The sequence below is a fragment of the Balearica regulorum genome, chromosome 3 (genome assembly GCF_011004875.1).
Source record: "Balearica regulorum gibbericeps isolate bBalReg1 chromosome 3, bBalReg1.pri, whole genome shotgun sequence".
Classification (NCBI taxonomy): Eukaryota; Metazoa; Chordata; class Aves; order Gruiformes; family Gruidae; genus Balearica; species Balearica regulorum.
Window position 1 is genome coordinate 24,189,367 of NC_046186.1, and position 21,975 is coordinate 24,211,341.

The window sequence follows — 21,975 nt, forward strand, 5'->3', positions numbered from 1 at the left end:
TACTGAAGGTAATAAGCCAGATACCTGTGCCAGAAGGAAATATACTCTGATTTTCAGACAACAAATTAATATTCAGTTATATAAAACAGACATATGTATAACAATTTTCAAGGAATCTCCATAGGAATCTCCATTAAAAAAAAATAAAAATAAAAGTATCTAAATTGACTTGAATATTATTTTTTTCTTGCTTTTATCACACATGTTTATGAAAAGTAATTGATTTAAGCAAGAATGTATGAGTGTAATTTGGGGTGGATTTTTGTTTGTTTTTGTTTTTTTGTTCTGTATTTTACTCACGCTTTTGGCCAGATATCAAAAGTTAATCAAGGTAAAGACGTACAGGTTAATGCTCTGGAAGTTCAACTGTAAGGTGTTTATGAAGGAAAATAGGAATCATGTATCTAAGTACAATCTGTTTTAGTGACAGATAGTACCTTCAGACATCACTCATGCAATTCCATTAACTTCAGAGTGCTTTCGTAAGAACTAAGGATGAGATGAGGTCTACCCTTACTTCTGAGTTACATCTCAATCTAGATAACAGGTAAATGTAGCTTAGATCTTGTCAGCACCCAAGATGTGAAATATGCATGATCTCATAATTTTCATTGTTCCCTCAGTCTCTCTGGTAACAGTCACTCTCCAGCATTCAGCTGTTGACCTCTAAAATATCTAGTGTCAGAGAACTATGGCTGCAAACTGCTTCCTCAGTGGAGCTCTGTAGAAATTAATTTAGTGGAAATTTACCCCCACAAAGTTACCCAAAATTAATTTAATAGCTTTCAGTTTGATTTTGCTCTATTGAATAGGTAGACGTCTCCTGTAAAAAGTCTGAGGAGAAGATAGTGACTAAAAATAGGATCTGAAAAAACTAATAAATTAATAATAGAAACTTCCTCAGATAATTGAAAATTCTGAATATTGTCTCAAACTTAATCCCTCTCCTCATTAGTGCTAAGTTTTGATGGAATTATTGTTTATGCATTCCTTCTGTGTAAGGATTCTCCCCAGTTTTTAGCTACCATTCAGTGCTTGTATGGGCAAATGCACTTTGGTTTTCTCTTTTGCCTGAGAGGTCTTGAGTCTACCCCATGATTTCTACTTTTCTTTCTGCTATAGCTGAACTTTAGTGCTTGAAGTAAAGGGCTGTTCTATGCAACCTCCTTCTATTCATGGCTGCAGATATGACAGCTTTAGATTAAAGTCTCTCAGGTTGAAGAGGATTTAAATCCTTTCTTCTCCTAGTTCTGAGATGCTGTCTACCACTAGGACTAACCTGTATGCACATGTGTTGGTTTTGCGTGGCAAGGTTTTGGTAGTGGGGGGGGCTACAGGGGTGGCTTCTGTGAGAAGCTGCTAGAAGCTTCCCCTGTGTCTGATAGAGCCAATGCCAGCCGGCTCCAAGACGGACCCGCCACTGGCCAAGGCCAAGCCAATCAGCACCTCTGTGATAATATATTTAAGAAAAAGAAAAACAGTTAGAGAGCGCTTTTGCAGCCAGAGAGAGGAGTGAGAAGATGGAAAAACATCTGCAGACACCAAGGTCAGTGCAGAAGGAGGGGCAGGAGGTGCTCCAGGCACCGGAGCAAGATTCCCCTGCAGCCTGTGGTGAAGACCATGGTGAAGCAGGCTGTCCCCCTGCAGCCCATGGAGGGAGGATGAGGGGGTGTAGAGATTCCACCTGCAGCCCGGGGAGGACCCCACGCCGGAGCAGGTGGAGACACCTGAAGGAGGCTGTGACCCCGTGGGAAGCCCACGTTGGAGCAAGATCCTGGCAGGACCTGTGGATCCATGGAGAGAGGAGCCCACGCCAGAGCAGGTTTGCTGACAGGACTTGTGACCCCGTGGGGGACCCACGCTGGAGCAGTTTGCTCCTGAAGGTCTGCACCCCGTGGAGGAGACTCACGTTGGAGAAGGCCGTGAAGGACTGTCTCCCGTGAGAGGGACCCCATGCTGGAGCGGGGGAACAATGAGTCCTCCCCCTGAGGATGAAGAAGCGGCAGAAACACCGTGTGATGAACTGACCGTAACCCCCACTCCCCGTCCCCCTGTGCCGCTGAGGGGGGCGGAGGTTGAAGCCGGGAGTGAAGTTGAGCCCGGGAAGATGGGAGGGGTGGGGGGAGGTGTTTTTAAGATTTGATTTTATTTCTCATTCCTCTACTCTGTTTTGCTTAGTAATAAATAAGATGAATTCCCTCTCTAATTTCGGTCTGTTTTGCTCGTGATGATAATTAGAGAATGATGTCTCCCTGTCCTTATCTCGACCCGTAAGTTTTCTTTCATTGTACCTTTTCTCTCCTGTCTAATGAAAGAGGGGAGTGATAGAGCGGCCTCAGCCAGGGTCAACCCACCACAGCACATAACTATATACAGATTCAGATGACCAACTTCTATTTTTTAGTCACTATCTGTTCTTAACCACATATATTTAAAAACTAGTTTGGGGCAAGAAATAAATGTTTCATATAGCTACTTATGCAGAGGTAGAATTTCAGAGAAAGTTTCTTCACTGTATCTTATCCCACAGTTTAAGTAATCCCCCCTTCAGACTTTCCTTCACTGTGAAGTTAGATACTAAACTCAAACTGTAAAGAAAATTTCTCAGTTCAGGCATATAAAATATAGGAATAATAGACCTAACTCTAATTGATTTTGGCAGATGCCACTTGCAGGAGAACGGAACTTCAGTGGCACATTTAGAGAAGATTTACACTATTAAAAAAAAATAATTAAAACATAGAGCTTAATAGGAGTAGGCATGTTACAGAAGAGTTCTACTCCTTTTTGTACCCAAGAATTCTTTCTGCCAGGAACACACTTTCATTGTGCTTCATACTGTCCCATCTTTTAATATTTAATTTGTGATTTTTGCTGACAATTTCCTTTGAATTACATTCTGTTTGTAGACAGAAAGGAACAATGTATTATTGTCCCTTCTGTAATTCCAAGCGTTATTTTAGTTTGGTCTGGTTTTTAGCACACAGTGTTTACAGTTTATATTCAGAGCCAAAGCTTATTCATATTTGCATAACCTGTATCTGTTTTTCATAATAATCTTCTAAAAGAAAAAAGTACACAACACTGATTAATATGAAAAGGAATACTGATGACCAGCACAGAAAATATTATCTGGGATGTAGTCGGAGCTTCATGCATCAATCCTTCTACTTTTTGTGATTTATTTTGTGCTTCTTGAACAATGCAACTTACTGTCTCTTATGTTTTACTTGGTGCAGTGGCAAGTTGAGATAAAGACTTTAGGGATTTCTCCACCACTGCACACAAACTTTCTCAAGGTCAGATGCTGTAGTATCTTTTCACTTAGCAGTCACTCATCCTTTCAATTTGTTTTACAGTCTTGCTATTGATTATGCTGCAGTTTTGTGTATTGAAAGAACATTTCTCATTTCCTCCATGTCCTTAAAGATGTCTTCCCCATGTTTACTGGTCCCTTACTTTTATGTCATTTACAAACTAAGAAATGTCATTCTCAGTGTCATTGGCTAAGTAATGGGTATAAAACCAAAAAAAGTTGTATACTCTGAAAAACTGATCCCTCTAAGTAAATCTCTGAGGTCTAGGACTCCATAGACCCTTAATGATGTAAATTATTTCACTAATCTTAAAATGACTGTTAATGTGATTGAGAATCAGAACCTGAAATTTTTAAATATCTGGGAGACAATGAGATGTTTTATATTTCAGCAATTTCCACAGAGAGTACTGTCATTGTGTCTTTAAAGGTGAATTTATTTGGTGCCTTTATTGATCTGGCTAGTGTGACTGCTCTTTTGGATTAAGTAAGTGTGAAAACTACTACAGCAGAACACAAGTGAGAACCAATACAGAATAATGACATTGGCCAAAATTCAGGCAAAAAGTGAATGCTGATATATATTATTTATAGTAAGATCAGGAATATAAGACAAAACCTGAGATATTAAAAGATCACTCTCAGCTTCTACCTAATCTTCAGGTCTTTAAGCAACTCAGTTTCTGAGTTTCTCTGTTTTCCTAAACCTCTCCATCTGTGCACATACAGGAACAGTTCAGTCTTGGTTGCAGCACTTGTAGCTTTCCTTTAGTTGTGACCTTGGAAGACACTGCACATGTTATTTTCTTTATAAGATACCTATTACTGTCCCTTTCTTTAATGATATTTCAATTGACTGGACCATGCCCTAGAATAGTTCGGTGGATTTTTAAAGTACAATCCTATGAGTTACATGTGTATATGCATGTGCATTTGCAGGAAATGTTCAGGGAAGAGCACTTACCCCACTAGAGGTACAGAAGACATGAGTTAACTATTGGATTTATCACCCTGAGTAAGTTTTAAAGCTATATATATCACAAGTATAATAAATCATCTACTCTTAGCATAGAAGACAATTAAATCTCCCAATAATGACAAAGTCATATCCTAGGATGAGAGCTTTTCCTTTTAGGTAATTTATTCTGCTTTCTAGTTGTCAAGCAGAATCTTTAGATTCCATTGAGACATATGAAATTATACGTAGAGAACATGGAAAACCAGTATAGGAATTGTCCACTACACAGAATTCAGGAACCTGAACTTTAGAAATGCAGTGCTATTAAAAAGCTGAAAGCCAGTTTTGAAAATTAATCATGTTAATCATCATTTTATTGGCAAAGAACTTCTCCCTAGGACTTTGTCCACAAGGTTAAGAGTCAAAAAGCACCTGCTACAAGAAAATAACAGCCCATTATTTAGGCATGGTTTTGCTAGCAGTGGATGGCATATGAGGAGACTCAGTTAATGCCTTTTTCTCCCTAAACTAAATATTATTTTCTTTTATAACATTTCTTTTACCTGATATCAGCCTAACGTATTACCCTGTACCATTAACTTGATAATTGTCAATTGCTGTCTGAAAGTCTAGTAATTCCGGTTTTCATTTGGTCAATTAATACAATGGGGTTTTTTTGTCCTTAATTGTAATATCAGATATACCCATTTATCAATGAGAATAAACTATTCATCATCATATGGAGAAATGGGTTACCAATTGCTAGACCAATAAAATTTTGATTAAAAAATTCAATTAAATAGATTTTGAGTTAAATAAGTTCTCAAATTTCTTACTGAAGAGGAAAAAAAATCACAATACATTATTTTCTTTCTGTAAAAGAAAATGTTCACATTTCAGCATGCCAATTACAGTTATTCCAGGAAGCAACTGTCTTTTAAAAAACATTTCAAACTGAAATGCTTAAATAGATAATTTCCTGAAGTCTGTTTCACCTGAAAAATCATTCCAACTGCAGGCAGTGGATGAAAAAAAGAGAAAACCATTTCAAAAAAATTAGGTTTTTTCTCTTTTTATCTCACTTTACATTTTCCTGGAAAAAGATGTGGCAAGGAAAAGAAATGAAAAGATAAGATCTACTTAAAAAAAAAAAAAATAAAAAAATCTCACTGGCGGCTATCAAGCCTCCTTGAACAAATCACATAACTAAGTAAAGGAGAAAGTGTTGTGTCTGAGTTGAATAAGAAATGCCAGTACAAAAGGACAAGTATGATAAATATACACTAACAGAAAATCAATAGAAACTGCTGAGGAGAGGAGTAGATTTTGGTAGGAGAATGGAAGACTTGACTTCAGCTGGGAGTCTGAGCCCACAGTTGTCTCCATTAAAGCATAAGACCTTTTTTTTTTTTTTTTTTTTTTTTAAATGTGTAACAGAAGTTAGTCCCTGCTCCCAGAAGTTTAAGATCTAAAAATAAAATTTCTTAGGCCAAATCAGATAGCAAGTTGCTTCTGAAGTCTGACTTGGACTCCTCTTTCTTTGCAGCAAAATCAAGTCCCCACTTGCTTCCCCCCAAATGAAAGGTTTTCTAAGAGAAGTAAAGTGAAAGAGCAAATCTCTGCGAGTGTTCTTTATTCTGGAACTCATTCACTTTATAACTTGGTTCACCAAAGGCTGGCTATGTTAACCTCTGGAAATGCTATTACACTTATTTTCTGTCTGTTCTACTGAGGAAACTAAGGTGAAGGTTGGATTTACTAGCTCTCTAAATATATGGGTAATGGACATATTTGTGCATTTTTATTTTGGGGCTAGGGTTCAAAAAATTACATGGTCTATAAATATATATAATACAATATGCAGTCATTAAGTGGAATCTCATTTCTTGACATACTTGGTATTGTGGATGTACTGTAGTTATTATCACAATTTTAAACTTGCAAGGCAGAAAAAATGTGAGCAAATTGTAGTTGTTTGGGCTTTTTCCCCAATGTCAAATGTATAATTTCTACATATCTATGATGAGTTTATTGTCTCGCCTTTTTCCTGCTTCTACATAAAGTGCATAAGATAAAAGAAATCATAACTGTCTGTTGTGGAAAGCAAACTATTCTATTATCTTATTGAAAATGTATGTCTTATCAAAGAGAGGTAATAGTTACATTTTGAAAAATTAGTCCTTAAAATATTTATATTATTGTATAAAATCAGATTATATTTCCTTTAGAACTGCATATCACTATAAATGATTGGATTAAATATTTATTTTTAACTGTTTTTCACTTGTATAGTTCCTACATGTCAAGTCATGGTATTTGAAGATATTGTGCATTTTCATTGTACCATAACAGTTCTGGAAATGCCTAATTTAAAAATGAGCTAAGTGACAGAACAAGATTTAAAACATAAAATCAGAGATTTGTCAGTCTCCAAAGTCTTTCAGTAGGAATTTCTAGAAAATATGACTTTTTGTTTTGTTAAATCATGGCAAAAATCATGACAGAACCTAACGACTAGCTACCTAATTTTCATCTGTACAGGTTATACTATACATCCCTTGCCCCGCTGTATTTTTTTTGTGTGTGTGTTCAAAATGAAAAAAAAAAAGTATGCTTAGTGTTGGTTACGTTTGTTTAGCCACCAGTCCATTTATATGCTAAATGATGCCTTAGACATTGACTTAGGATATATAGAATCACAGAATCATCAAATCATTGAAGGGTTTGGGTTGGAAAGGACCTTTACAGATCATCTAGTTCTACCCCCTTCTGCCATGGTCAGGGACGTCCTTCATTAGATCAGGTTGCTGTCTAGTGCTAAATATAAAAATATTCATCTCAGTTTTCATACATAATTTAAACAACTTACCAATTTTTTTATACTCTTCATTTAATCTACTTTATATGAACAGTGTGGCAAAAGATTTGGTTCCGCTAAGTTTGAATTGATGGTGCACCCCAAAGGACCCTCCTTTTGACTGAGAAGTAATATGGAAATCTCATGATGATTTGAACTATTACCAATCAGCTTACTGGGAACAGTAATACATATCGCAAACGAATGGAAAACCAGAAGTGGCAGAGCGAAGAGAGCCCACATTTCAACAACATTGCCATTTGTATGCATGAACTGTGTATAGTGGTTCATTAAAACACAACTGGGCAAAAGGAAAGATAACTGCCAATTGTGCCATTTAGGTTAAGTTAAATGGAAGTGTCGGTAGGAAGTCAAAGACGCAGTCTTCCTCAAGAGCAGTGGAATATATGTAATTCAGGGAAACACCTGATGCTGGGCAGAATGAAATAGAAAACAAGCAAGGAGTCAGTAGCATGAGGGCACACCGTGGGACTTCTCCAAGAGTTTGCAGCAATGACCAGACCCAGAACATTCTCAGACTAGAGTGCAGGACCGAAATGGGGAGCAACAGTCAGCAGGACACTGGCAGATGACTTTTTCTCAGATCTGCGCTTATAGTTTTTGTATTCCACTTTGGAATTTTGTGTTTTAAAAAAAAACCAAACCCACAGCTTTAGAGGTGGGAACACATTATATACATTCAGCATGCAGGTAAGCCAGTTGTGTCTCAAGGCCCTGTCTGACCCAGCTTTCCCTCACACCTTCCTACTGTGATAACTTGAGCTCTGTTGCAGGTTCCTAAAAGGCCCTGACACTAAAATACCTTCTTTCCCTTGCCTTACTGTGCCTAGTGTTGGCTTGTCTTGCCCTCCCTTGCTTTGGCTTATTCTCCTTTCAAATTCCCCAATTCTTTTTCCCTCTCTCCCACTGCAATCCCTCAGCAAAAAAGATTATGCAATTTGGCTGTTTGGGATATTGCTGATTAACAAGCCATATAAGTTCAAGTTCAACAGGGAAAAAAGAGGGGCGTAGTTCTCATCATAATAAGATTACTTACAGTGTCTTTCCCCTCAACCAGCACCAGCTACTAATATTCACAAAATTTGAAGAAAATTAACAATTTTGAGATCTACCTCCTTGCCAGAACAGATTGAGAATGGTGGAAAAGGGGCACAGACACTGACACATCAATGCAGAATTTTAGGACAAGACCTATTTCCTTAGAAAATTGATCTAGACTAGTAATTGTTCGTGAATGACTGAAAAAAACCCCCAAAATAATGATTTTTTCTGTTTGTTTTTAAAAGCTAGTTTTTGATTTCTGTGAACTAACATTTAAATATCTTACTATAAATAGTGCATACAAATAAAGTAACAGGAAAGATTGTAAATAATAGAAAAGTTTAGGACATACTTGGAACTGTATAATAAGTAAAAGGAAATGTTTAATTAATGAAGGGACACCTGTCATCAAAATCATTCTCATTGGTTAATGAAATATGATGTCTTATAAGCCAATTATATTTGTGATGTACAAAACCACATTATGCTTGGAAACACAAGATAATCCATCTCATCTATTACCCTAGGAAATGCATTACAACATAATAGAGATCCCATAAATCATTCAGTGAAATAATGCATGTGCTATAGTACACTATGAACCAGACAGATTATACTAATGTCACAAATGCAGCTCATTAACTGTATTATACAATGAGTAAGCAGTCACCTGGCTGTACAACCTTCATATCCCTATTACCATCAGAACAAAATGAAGGAAAAGCTATCACAGTCATTTATCATACAGTCATGTGACCAGCGTTTTCTCTTTCTTATTTTCTGTTATTGAGATAAGTGCCCTTGTACTCTTTGTTTTGTGCAGTTCTTACAATTTTGCAGATCCTGGATATAAACTTTGGCTAGAAAGTCTGTTACATGTTCTTTGAAAGTGGCACATCATAATCAGAGGTGCCACAGCCTATCATGAAAGCACAGAAGTAAGAATTACAGTGCTGCTTTTCAAACAATAATGGTAAGACTCCTTGTAAACTCAATGCCTTGACAGGGAATTGGGATGAAAATATAATGAATATAAAATGATACCATAAGTGTTTATTATATTCACAAATATAATAACCAAACTATATTTTTTATTCTTTTTTATGTGGAAACTATTTTCCAAATAGATTACCTTTGGATTTACAGAACAGATAATTATGTATAGTCAAGGAAAATAATGGCATGTTATCTTCAGCCTTGGGTAATAACCTGTTACTTTTATCCAGGTAATACTTAAGGCACTCATAGATTCAATAATAGTGTCTACCTTTCATGGGTATAATCAAGGTTCAGATCCTCAAATACACATAGGTGCCTATTTGTCTCTTCAGGGATGTACGCCCATAATTTAGGAAACATTAACACTATTGAAGTCATTCCTCAGTTCCTATCCACTCCTGTAGGAATTTGTGTCCACTCAAAACTATGTAAATACTGATGCCATCCTCTAGTGATCAAGTTTATCAAGGAGCCAGCTCACATCAAATATAAATAAAATGTAGCTTTCTGGAGTAGAGACCCTTATACCAGCAAAATAAGACTAGATTCAGCTACAGTGTAAAGTGTAGTATGGAAGGAATAGCAAAGTAAACTTCTTGCTTGCCAGATAGGATTGTGCTGTGTCCCCCACATTAAATTCATCCTTGCATAATACAGTTCAGTGACAAATTGAGTACAAGTCTATGTTTTGAAGCAGAAATCTAAAATTCACTAATACCAGCTGAATGAGGCAGGCTTTTGTTTGAGGCTGTAGCTAGGTATTAGCGAAACATAGGATGGAGCAAAGCATGTTTCTGAGAAATTGTATCAATCCAGCCTAAATCATAGAATGGCCTGAGTTGTAAGGGACCTCAAAGATCATCTAGTTCCAACCCCCCTGCCATGGGCAGGGACACCCTCCACTAGACCAGGCTGCCCAAAACCCCATCCAACCTGGTCTTGAACACTTCCAGGGAGGGGGAATCCACAACTTCTCTGGGCAACCTGTTCCAGTGCCTCACCACCCTCACCATAAAGAATTTCTTCCTAATATCTAATACAAATCTACGCTTCTTCAGCTTAAGGCCATTAACCCTTGTCCTATCACTACATGCCCTTGTAAACAGTCCCTCTCCAGCTTTCTTTTAGGCCTCCTTTTAGGTACTGGAAAGCTGCTATAAGGTCTCTTCAGAGCCTTCTCTTCTCCAGGCTGAACAGCCCCCAATTGTCTCAGACTGTCCTCATAGGAGAGGTGCTGCAGCCCTCTGATCATCTTGATGGTCCTCTGGACTTGCCCCAGCAGCTCCATGTCCTTCTTATGTTCTTCTCACAGTTCTTCTGGAACTATGAAGCTGGAAAGGTGGCTTCCCAATTTACTTACTAGGAGATATGTATTTCTGCAGGCAGGTGAAAAATAAAATGAAAAAGGCTCCCATTACATTGTTCAGAAGGACATAGCAGAGGGTGACCCAATGGAAAAATATAAGTGTATTAAATATACTAGCTTTATTAAGTACATATATTAATTAAAATTAGCCAAAGTGTATGAAATAAGAGGATCTTTAACAGCCTTCTTTTGCCCTGGGTTCTCTGAAGTCAGGGATGAAAACAGGAGGAAAAGGTGCTCCATTTCACAGTGTGGCTCTGCAAGCAAAGGATGTTCCTCACTGAGGCAGAAGAGCTTGGTAACCAGCATTTTCAAATTGTAAGGTGAAAGCTTTTAAAGTCACATACTAAATAAGCAATTTGTATTTTACATAGGCATCCAAATTTCTTTTCTTCTTCACAGCTCAGAGGAGAGATTTATGTGCATGTATATATTAAAAGAAAATATTTGTGAGGGAAGAGCACAATCAATAGCTGTGCTTCACACTCATTCTGGTCTCACTGATCTTTTGAAAGAGAAATAACACAGTTGAACTCCAACCTCTCTGATGTTTCTTTACATTACATTCACAAACTTTGCACTGTTGATTGATAGAGTTTATTTTTTTAGAGGAGGCATATGGGAAGATAAAAGCAATCCCAGAAAGAACTTTGAACAATATGACAAAAATTGAGGACTTTGTAACAACTGTATCTAGCAGAAGCATACACTCCATAACTTCTTTATATTTTACAAACATTTGGGAATTCAGTGCGATCAAAAAGAAAAGAGGATCTTTTCATGGATTTCTAAGCTAGATTGTAAGAAAACATTCTAATATTCTCAATTAGTTAATATATAATTCCTTGTATTTCATATAGTGGAAATGTGTTTTAGAATCCCACTAAAGGTGTTCAGGTGTTATAGAGTAATGATGCACCTACTGTAGGTGTGAATAGGATTTCATTGCTATGATTTACAGTCTTACTGGGCATCTTATTATCACACAATAACACTTTGTTCAATGACTGTATAGAGCTTTCATTAATGTTAATGTGGAAAATTGACCCCTAATATTTTGTAATTAGTAGTCTGACAGTGACAGTCTGTGTAATATGTTTCTGTGAATGTGTTTATCCATGATAAATAGAAGTGTGACTTTGGAAACCTATTTTCTATTTGACAATATTGTAAGCCTTGAACTTCAGTACTGCAATACTGACTGAATATAAAAGAAAACATGAAGTCAAGACTTTGCTGTCTGGAAAACTTAAATATTTGCCTCCTTTTATTTATAATTTTTAAAGTACATCTCTATTTTTTAAATCAGTATCTGTAGTATAGGTTTCTAAAGGTAACCTTTCCTCTAGTACCATGTATTTCAAAGTACTCTTTAAACTAGGTAGTCTGTGTCTATAAATCTTATTTATCATTCTTCTTGTAAGCTAGAACTGAGATAGGCAGTAGTAAAACCTATGCTAGCATAATTCTTTCTTTCTATAAGAGTAAAACAGTAGTTATAACCATGCTGAGAGATTTTTTTTTTCCTCTAAATATAAAATAAGAGGAATTAATGTTAGAGAAGTAAATAAAGTGGCATTTTCATATTTTCTTGTCTTTATTAAACATTCTCCAAAGACAACAAACTCCACAGTTTTATTGGTAAAGGTTGGTTACAGAATTGGTTTCTATTTTCTTTGTTCTTCAAAGAAAATATTTTTTAAGTAAAAAAATTCTAAAATAAAATCTGTTGTGCTAACCCTACATATGAATATAAATGTTAATCTGCATATTAGTATGACAAGCATGTTTTGTTTTTTAATGTAATAAAATATATTATTTGTATACATTAATCCTTCTTTATGCCTTCTTTATACTGTGTTCTGAAACAGAACTAATAATGAAAAATAGTAGATAATACTTGGGGAAAGACCGGAGACACATGAGGAGAAGAAATTTTGAAAATCTGTAATTTGGCTATTGACAACACATTAAACCACCAGGGACATTCCTTGTAATCCTAACTACTGTAAGAGCTAATGATAACATCATGGAAAATTCTTCCATAAACACAGAACATCAGTTCATAACTGCTTTCTGTAACTGTCTAAACTTCAAAAACAAACACTCCCCCCACCAAAAAAAAAGACAATACACGTGTCATTCCGTAGTATACTAGCACAGAAGTGCTGATATTTACCCCCTGCCAGAACACTACATCTCTGTCATATCTCTACCTTGTACTAGCTGTTTAACAAATAAACCCAAAACCTAAACAAACAAAAAATTTAATCCCAAAAGATTATGCACTTTATAAAGGAGATATGCTCACATTTACCTATATGTGCAGTGAAGATTTGGATACTAAGCATAATGCTTCTGTATCTAGTGATTAAGACATATTTGGTAGTAAAAATCACTTCAAGTTTTCCTATATCTTTACTTAAGGAATGCTAATAACACCAGTGGACAAACTGTCAGTCATGTTACAAGAAATGGGACTGTATATGCATACAGTATCCAGAGCACATTAACATGGACTTGGTTGGCCCTTATGTCAAATGAGATAGATCAGTAGATGGGCAATAGATCTTTCCTTCCCACTCTTGCGCTTGCAAGTATATATGAGGACAGGCCCAATTTACTGGATTTGTCTCCCAAATAAAAGGGTAGAATAGAAAGAAAGAAAATGTGTGTTATTTCCTTTTCTTCGCAGGAAAGGGACCATGCTTGGCAGATCTCACCTGGGAAGGAGTCATAGCTCAAAACTGTTTGGAATTATTCAAATAAATGTACTACTCACTGAGAAAAATGGACAGAGATTTGATATATCAAGTTTAAGGCTGTTTTGATTTTTCTGCTTGAGTATGATGTAGTTAATCAGGGAAACAGGACAAGGGGTAATGGGTTTAAGCTGAAGGAGGGTTGATTTAGATTAGATGTTAGGAAGAAATTCTTTACTGTGAGGGTGGTGAGGCACTGGAAGAGGTTGCCCAGAAAGGTTGTGGATGGCCCATCCCTGGAAGTGTTCAAGGCCAGGTTGGATGAGGCTTTGGGCAACCTGGTCTAGTGGAGGGTGTCCCTGCCCATGGCAGGGGGGTTGGAACTAAATGGTCTTTGAGTTGCCTTCCAACCCAAACAATTCTATGATTCTATAGTGCATAGATTTTAAGTTTTAAAATATGTTAATATACGCTATATGCAAAGGTCCATCTGGCATGAGATGCAATAGCAATTTATTCTTTTAAGACTATCTTTAATGACATTCTTCCTTACACTTGTATGTTAATTGTTAATTTATTTATATAGCAGTACTAATCAGTATAAAGCTTTGCTTTTAATGAAAGAAGTCACAGAGATATGCTGTAATTTCCTATAAAATTTATTTTATTGTTTATCCAAAATAAATTATAGACAGCATTTGGGAGTATGATCTGTGATAATATATATAATACCAAGGGGGTGGGCAGGTAAACAAACCTCAGAATTACAATGAAATCGCATAAGGTAAATGTAATTTAATATACAATACGTGTCAAGAAAAAGCACATTATTTCCAGGTAAACTAGTTACAGCAAATACATGACTATATTTTAAAGCATATCAACAAATGAAGATGAAATCATATTTGTTTTAAAATATCAATCTAACGATTTAAAAAAATGCTCAAATACTCATTTACAGTAAACTGGCATTTCTCCATTACATTAAATGCTGTAGTCCTGGTTTATTCTAATGGAAAATTGGGGTTGAAGAACTCTTATGAGTTATTGCCGAAGTGATACGATCTTTTTACTCTATCTGCATAAAACTATAATTGTTTTCTGTTTCTCTACATTCTAATAGCTTGGAATTAATTTAGAAATGGGGAAAAGCTGCAAATAAATCAAGAAACAGCAATTTAATTTCTGCTAATTTTTCTCCCTCAGGTTCATGACTTCCAGTCCAGATTTTTTTGTTTAGTTCTTATCTGCCAGGAGATGGAGACAGAGCATTTGAATCTTCCATCACTTATTTGAGAAAAGACAAGAAAAAACTATCGGAAAGATAAAGCATAAATAGCACATAAACTCCACTAAACTTGATAAATTGGTTCAAAAGGAAAGTTTTATAAGTTGTTATTTCTCGGTCTTTTAATGCCCTCGTTAAACACATTTGCTATTGCAAGTTGCCGTTCTATAAACAAATACGAGAAAACAAAAGGAATTAGATGAGGTTTTGTTACAATTATTCTTCCTTTGAGTTTGCTTCAAAATGTACACAACTTGAAGAGAATGTATTGCAATTGCTCCCAGTTAGTTTTTGATCTTGACCGTTGTTATTCCACCTCAGCTAAAGACTGAAGAATTCAAAGAAGCGTGAACAGAGTGGAAGTATCATATAGGTCTCTGAACATCTGATATTACAAGTCACTGATTAATTTAAATCATATCACTATTCAGACTTACAGACCTAAAATATAATAATCAAAAAAAAAGGGGCATTGTTAAAAATCAATATAGGAATTTTTTTCATTTCCTGAATACTGTAGGATCTTAACTTTTGTTTCAAGTTTATATAAACTGATTTTTATTTTGTTTTAACTGTATTAATTTTAAGTTTATAGGCATCCCTTTGTCCTTGAATAAACATGGTGATGACTGTATTTGTGCCATGTCAGATTAAGTTACTTTACTTTTGAAATTGATATATAAATTATTAATTATTGGCTTCTTCCAGATAGAATTTTAATTTAAGTATTTCTTTGAAAACCTGCAAAAAATCTGTCTCCTTCAAAAGGATTAATGGGTTCTATTTAAGGAGCTGGACCACTGGTAACAACTAGAAATGGTTACTCTGAGAAAATTCTGGAAAAATCTGTCAAAAGAAAAATTTTCTTCATTTTCAAATCCAGCTATTTAAACAGATTTATTTTAATAGTTCTTTGAGAGTATAATTTTTCACCTCATATCAGTATATAATAGACATTTCAATTAAAAAAAAAAAGTTTTCCTTTGTGCCTACACTTTTCTGAAATTAAGATAGAATTTAAAAATATTTGAACGCTTACAACTGTATTTTTCATGTACAGTACACCTTTTCATGAGAGTGTAGTTAAAACACCCTCAGTCAGTTGCAGTACCTGGAGATATTTGTATACAATCCCCTCAATAACATATTCACTTTGTGCTAGTGAAAAACATATTCTGTGAGTGAATATTAGGTAGGCTGGCTTCCCTGTATAGCCGGAAGACAAAGCTTCTGATTATAAATGCATACAAATCAGTGAAAGTCCTGCAAAACTGCTGCTAGGAACATTGAAGACAAATGTACATACAATTTCTGCAGAGGTCCTGCAAATCTGACAGGGCGGAACTAGCCCAAAGGAAGGTAGGCACATATAATGAATGCTTCTTTTATTCCCTGCTGGGTTTCAGACCTTTCAGAGTCCGTTAGGAAACCACATTTTTGGTTTCCCTTTACTGTTTGTGAGTTTTTCTTTATTCAGATTTAGGGGTTTTTTTTTCTAACAGGGCCAAGTAAGGAAAAGGAAAATAGCTCAGTATTTTGAGTAGCAAAAGCAATGTTTCCTAGGACATTATAGGAATTAGTGAATTCCTCAGTCATTGAGTTCTGAAGTATGTTAAAAACATGGGGAGCATGGAATGAGGCACAACCTTCCATGATAAAACGTTTGGATTGGATTGCCGATGATAGGTATAAGACCGGAGAAAAAAGTAAAATACGTATTCTCTTGAAAATCTCTAGCTCATAAGTTATGCCAGGGAGATAGTGTTTCCCATTTACATTTATTAAAATAAGAAATTGGAATTTATTTGCTTACATTCATGATCACTGTGACTTCCAGTCTCCTTGAAATCAAGTAGGAGACTGATAATTGCAGTACCAAAGCAGTGGCACTGCTACAAAACTGCCACCTTTACTTGGACGTGCACCAGCACAGCCTGACCCAGGACAGACATTCACATAAGATGACTTCTAAAGGAAACAAACATGTAGTAGCTACATAAATGAAGCATCAGCTTGTGTGAATACATTATGAAGACATTTTCCCACTACTGTGCAATGCAGAAGGAGGTAAAGGCTCCCCCTCACACTCTTATTCTGTAGTGCAATAGGTCATGGACAAGGCCCTCACAGGCACTTGCAAAGATCCAGACAAAAATTCAGAAGAGGATTTAAATTTGTACAGGTCTGGATCCTCAGAACTTTTTAGTACCACGTGTATTCAAAAACTTGTAGAAACATTTGGTTTATCCATGATGGTCATGTATACCTGAAAAATTCTGTTTGCCCCAAACTTTTCATTTCTTGGAACTGTTATATTCATCAGCAGTTACCTCAAATACCCACTAAAGATATCCAGATTACTCATGATCTGCCTGCCTTCCCACAGGAGACTCTCCCAATGTGTCTTCATCACAAATCTGCTGACAGGATTCACCTCCACAAACATAACAGCCATTTAAATATATACCTGGAGAAAATCTATATCTGCTACAGTAGCTCAGTGCTTAGTGGACTCTTCCAGGACATAGGAGAACCGACTTTCGAGTGTTCTCCCTCTTCTCCAAGAGATCCATTAGTATCAGGTTATGTACCATTTGGGCAGGTAGAAAGGGCAGAACCATGCTGGTTTAACTTGTGCCATTTTGGGTGGCAAGTGAATTCAAGACACAGTACAGCATGATCTCTAGCTAGTAATTTATCTAACTTCTCTGCAGAGTTTTGTATTTCCCTGAGCTGAAAAGTTCTAATTAAAGTGGATGCCTGCTCCTCAGTTTTCCAGTTATGGAAGAGTTAATGAGGTTATAGGGTATTTTCTCAGCGCTGTTCCCTTGTAAGATCCTGAAAGTTATTTAAAGCAAAGTTGTAATGAGGTATTTTGAAGATTGGTCAGAGGACAGGAGAAAGGAGTCCTTACAAAAAGAAACTATTGCCAGAGGCGACTATCAAATGGAAGAAACAAGTGACAGAGGCAGTGGCTACCAGGTCCTGCTTCAGAAATGCAAAAGTGCTCTACGAAGGAAAGAGAATCTGTCTTTGAGTTTCCTGCCTCATTCCACTGATTGTTGCAGGGACATAAGGCACATATCTCTCAGCTTAGATATTTTTGTTAGTTCCTAAATGTTAACTGAAATGAATAAACCTTCATCTGAATAATTAAATTACTGTGTAATTTGCTAATATTAGCCAGCTGTGACAGATGGGAAGGCATTTAACAAATGCAAGCAAATAGGTAGAAGAATAATGCTGGTACTTGCATCCAATGAACTTCATCTCAGGTATAAGTGAAACTCACAATAACACATTGTTAACAGGAAAAAGTCGGGATTAGGAATTTATATAGTGTTTATGTAAACTAATCTTATGTATACATGTGTTTCAATATACAAAAAAAATAATATATATATATATATAAAAAATGTATAGACTAAGATTGGACCTAGCTGCACCTAGGCTCCTGTCTCCTCTGAGAAAGAGTTTAGAAAACAAGGGGGCTCTTTCTGAACCTCGTGATTCAACAGGAAGGCCTCCCTCAGCCATGCATCAGACTCATGCATCAGACTTTACAAGACACTAGCAATTAAAAAAAAAAATAAAAAAAATCAGAATGATTGATTGAGTGTTCTTAATTGATAAAAAAAGATTTTTTCATTTCTTATAAATCCATATACATTATTGATTGTATTGAAAATAACTATGCTCAAATAAATTAGAACAGCATCATCAATAGTTTATGCAATTTTTTTTATCAGTCTATGCCTAAAGAGTAGAAAGTATCTTAATGCTCCATTGCTGGGTCAATTTTTTGGGTTGCTTCCTCCACTTGGAAAGAGACCATAAACTAAGTGGATATACACAATTTAACTGTGTAAAGCAATTATTTATTGGCTAATGCACACAACTGGCAGCTTGGGCTAATGAGTTAGTGTAATATTAATATGCTCACAAGCCCTGATGGGAGATCCAATGAGCCTTTCCTGTTCAGGCAGTCCTCAACCAAGTGAAGGCAAGCTAAGCTGTATGGTGGCTCTTTAGGCCAAACAAATCCTCAAGGTTGCTGAGTTGTCGTCTTGTAGTGCCCTGGGGTTTTATTCTTAGGGGTTTGTGTCATTTTACTAACTATCCCTCTTAACTATTCTGGTCTCAATAATTACACCTCTGTCTCTAATTTTGTTGTTCTTGCCTGCCTTTAGCTCACACACTTTCTCACACCTTAACAATAGTTAGACCAGGGAGAAGGGTTTGGGCCAGGGCATAGCAGGGGCTGGGTGGCTCCCTGGGAGCATCAGGGGCTCCCTGGGGCACAAGGACAGGGTCTGGCAGCCAGGGCCTGTCCCACCTCCCCAGACCTGAGCAGGGCAGCCAGAGGGGGCACCAGGGCAGCCCCAGCCCCAGGCATCAGGCACCTCCGTGGGGATGGGCTTAGGCTGGGCCGGGACATGGGCCCACAGGTGGGGGCCAGGACCAGGCCTGTTGAAGACAGATTTCAGTAACAGATAGTCAAGCCCCTGGGCTTTAGATTAAAGCATCGGTGGAATTAAATTGGCTTTGTTTAAACTAGAGACATATTCTGCAGAAAGGCCTAATATTTTCTCTTTATTTGTATTCTAGCCCTTTCAGGGTGATTATGCAAGAAAGCAAAATACAACAACTTTTTTTAAAAAAGTTGTCTTTGAATTACAAAGCTGTTGGTGAGACAAAAAATAGTTTTGAAGATAAATACAGATAATGAGAAATCTCAATTCAGTGAGCAAAAAATAATAATTTTCAATATCTTGTATTGAGTACAAAACTACCACACATCCAGAAAACCTCTATAAACATAAGCCAAAAGATAACTTCCTTGGAGTGTCAATCTGTATGTTTCATTTGTTTTAAAATACATTTTCACCTTTCTTTTCCTGGCCTATGTCTTCACTTTTGAATTCTCCTCATTCCACATTCGGATTTCTCTCCACCATTAACAATATCCAGAATCACTGCATCGACTTTTTCTAGCACTTCCCACTTCAAAAGTATGTCACAAAATCACTGAAGATTGAAATTTCTGAACAATTTCAATCAATCAGTAAGAACACCTGCTTCTCTCCTTGGGAGAAAAATTTCTAATTAAAATAAGAGCAGAGTAACATTTAGAAAAAAGTTATTTACAATGCATTGAAAAATAAGTATAGAAAATAGGAAGTTCTGATGAACCACAATAACTATATCTGCGACATATAATTCGAAATGTTACATATGGTAGCAACCACTGTTAAATTATCCATAACTAATTGGCATTGTAATTGTCTTTAATCAGAAATAGACAATTAAACATGTTCTGGACTGTTAACTGCTTCACATTTTAGATATTCAGCTAATTAGACATTTCCTAAACTATTCATTTTGCATATGAATAATTTGTGCACTAAAATAATACTATAACAGAATGTTTTCATTTTTTCTGATCACTTAACACTATTGAGAAATTACTCCAAGAAAGGAACTAGAGATACCTCATTCATATATGTTAATTAAATTAAGTTGTCACCATATATATATAGAAAAAAAGATAAATAAAATTAATAGCATTTTCTATTGTGAATAGTCTTAAAAGGAATTGAATTTCCTCTGCTTCCACTTATGTCAATATCTTTTTTTCAGACTTCAAAAGACTTGACAAAAAGGATATATTCTGGAGCATAGAATTTTATTTTGTTATAAAAACCTCTAGCATCAGGACTTCTGGGACAGAGAATAAAAATACTAAAAGTGCCATTTGATCATTTGTACATGTGGGGTTTAGGGTTCTTTTCTTTTCTTTTCTTTTCTTTCTTTCTTTCTTTCTTTCTTTCTTTCTTTCTTTCTTTCTTTCTTTCTTTCTTTCTTTCTTTCTTTCTTTCTTTCTTTCTTTCTTTCTTTCTTTCTTTCTTTCTTTCTTTCTTTCTTTCTTTCTTTCTTTCTTTCTTTCTTTCTTTCTTTCTTTCTTTCTTTCTTTCTTTCTTTCTTTCTTTCTTTCTTTCTTTCTTCCTTTCCATAGAAAGTAACAGCCAGAATGTAAAACTAAATAAACATTGGATCTTGACATGTAGCCAGTGAGAACACTATTCATGAGGTTTCTCATAACATATTTTCACATGCAGGTGCTGTTGCCTTTAAGGTCCATTTGCTAAGGAATCATCATTGTATCAGTTCACCTCCATTAAGTACCACTGATAATTTTTCTCCTGATTTGACTATGCAATCCCTCCTTCACTTGCTACTGTGTTGTCATCGCTAAGTGACTTGTGAATTGAAACACTTAATATGGACCATTTGGTAAGCAGTTCAGCTAATGGTTAGATTTCCTGAGATTTTGCAGATAACCTTGTTGAATGCTTTCATTTCCGACGAGATATATTACAAGAAAAATTGTCATGCCTTATTGTAGGAGATCTTTGTGGATGCTCTTTACATTCTTCAGGGATTTATGTTCAGGGTAAAAGGTTAACTGATCTGCTCTTATTTTCACTTTCTCCTTTTCTAGTTGTTTTAGATAGAATCAGAAAGAAATCAATCTTTGTAAGTGTCAGTAGCCCAGACATTGAATTATAAACTCACATTCCAAAGCCAGTGAGATTCTGCTCACTAATACATGAAGATCATCACCACTATAATCCCACCTGTTATACCTAGGTTTGTTTTTATTATTTCAACATAACAGTAGTAAGCTTTGGTCCCTTCTCAGTACCACACTTTAGCCTTTGATTTTCTTATTGCTGTCAATTGTTTATTAAGTTTGACTATTGTAAAACTTTTAGATTCATCAGAATCTATGATGATACCAGCTTCAAACTGCACTACTTCAGCAGTACCACTCCTACAGAACACTGTAGCATATACACCTTACCCCCACCCTAAAAAAAAAAAAAAAAAAAGGGGGGGGGGGGGCATTTATGCCAGTCTAAACTGTGCAATTCTAAACCCCCCATGCAGTCTGCTCTCAGCTATGGTACAGTACTGTCATGGTAGCTGGGCATAGGATCAGCACATGTACCTGATGGACCTACCCAGCTGCCCACTGTACTCAAGGATTGAGATTTCTGCCCACCACTGTTGCAGAGTTCAGTGGTAGCAGAAATGGATGTAAAGTGAGAGATTTAAAGACAACAGTCAGATGCAACTAAAGACTCCTCAGTTTTCCAGACAAAGTCAAATCCCACCATCTCAAAGGTAGGAAGAAAATACTTCTATATAGCAGGCTATCAATTTAATTCTCCTCTCCTTTTTGCTCCTGAACAAGGTAAAGCCCTTATTCCACTTCTCAAAACAGAAAAGCCACTGATATTTCCCCTTCCCTCTTGAATGACTAAACACAATGTTTTCCCTGGCAGTGGCTTCACCATTTCTTTGGGAAGAATATCCTGTGCAGTATTGTTGCATTCACTGCAGTAGAAAGCTATTTTTATCCT

General features: G+C 36.2%; 2 long non-coding RNA genes across 3 annotated transcripts in view; both read left to right on the forward strand.

Annotated features, from left to right (window-relative positions):
- The window catches only part of LOC142600925 (uncharacterized), a 44,210-nt gene extending 38,257 nt beyond the window's left edge, over positions 1–5,953 (forward strand). For both annotated transcript variants that reach the window (XR_012834405.1, XR_012834406.1), the window contains exon 3: positions 5,821–5,953. This is a non-coding gene — a long non-coding RNA (uncharacterized LOC142600925). The remainder of the gene's footprint in view (positions 1–5,820) is intronic.
- LOC142600924 (uncharacterized) overlaps positions 1–21,975 on the forward strand; it is a 782,912-nt gene that overhangs the window by 383,128 nt on the left and 377,809 nt on the right. The gene's annotated exons all lie outside the window — the stretch shown is intronic.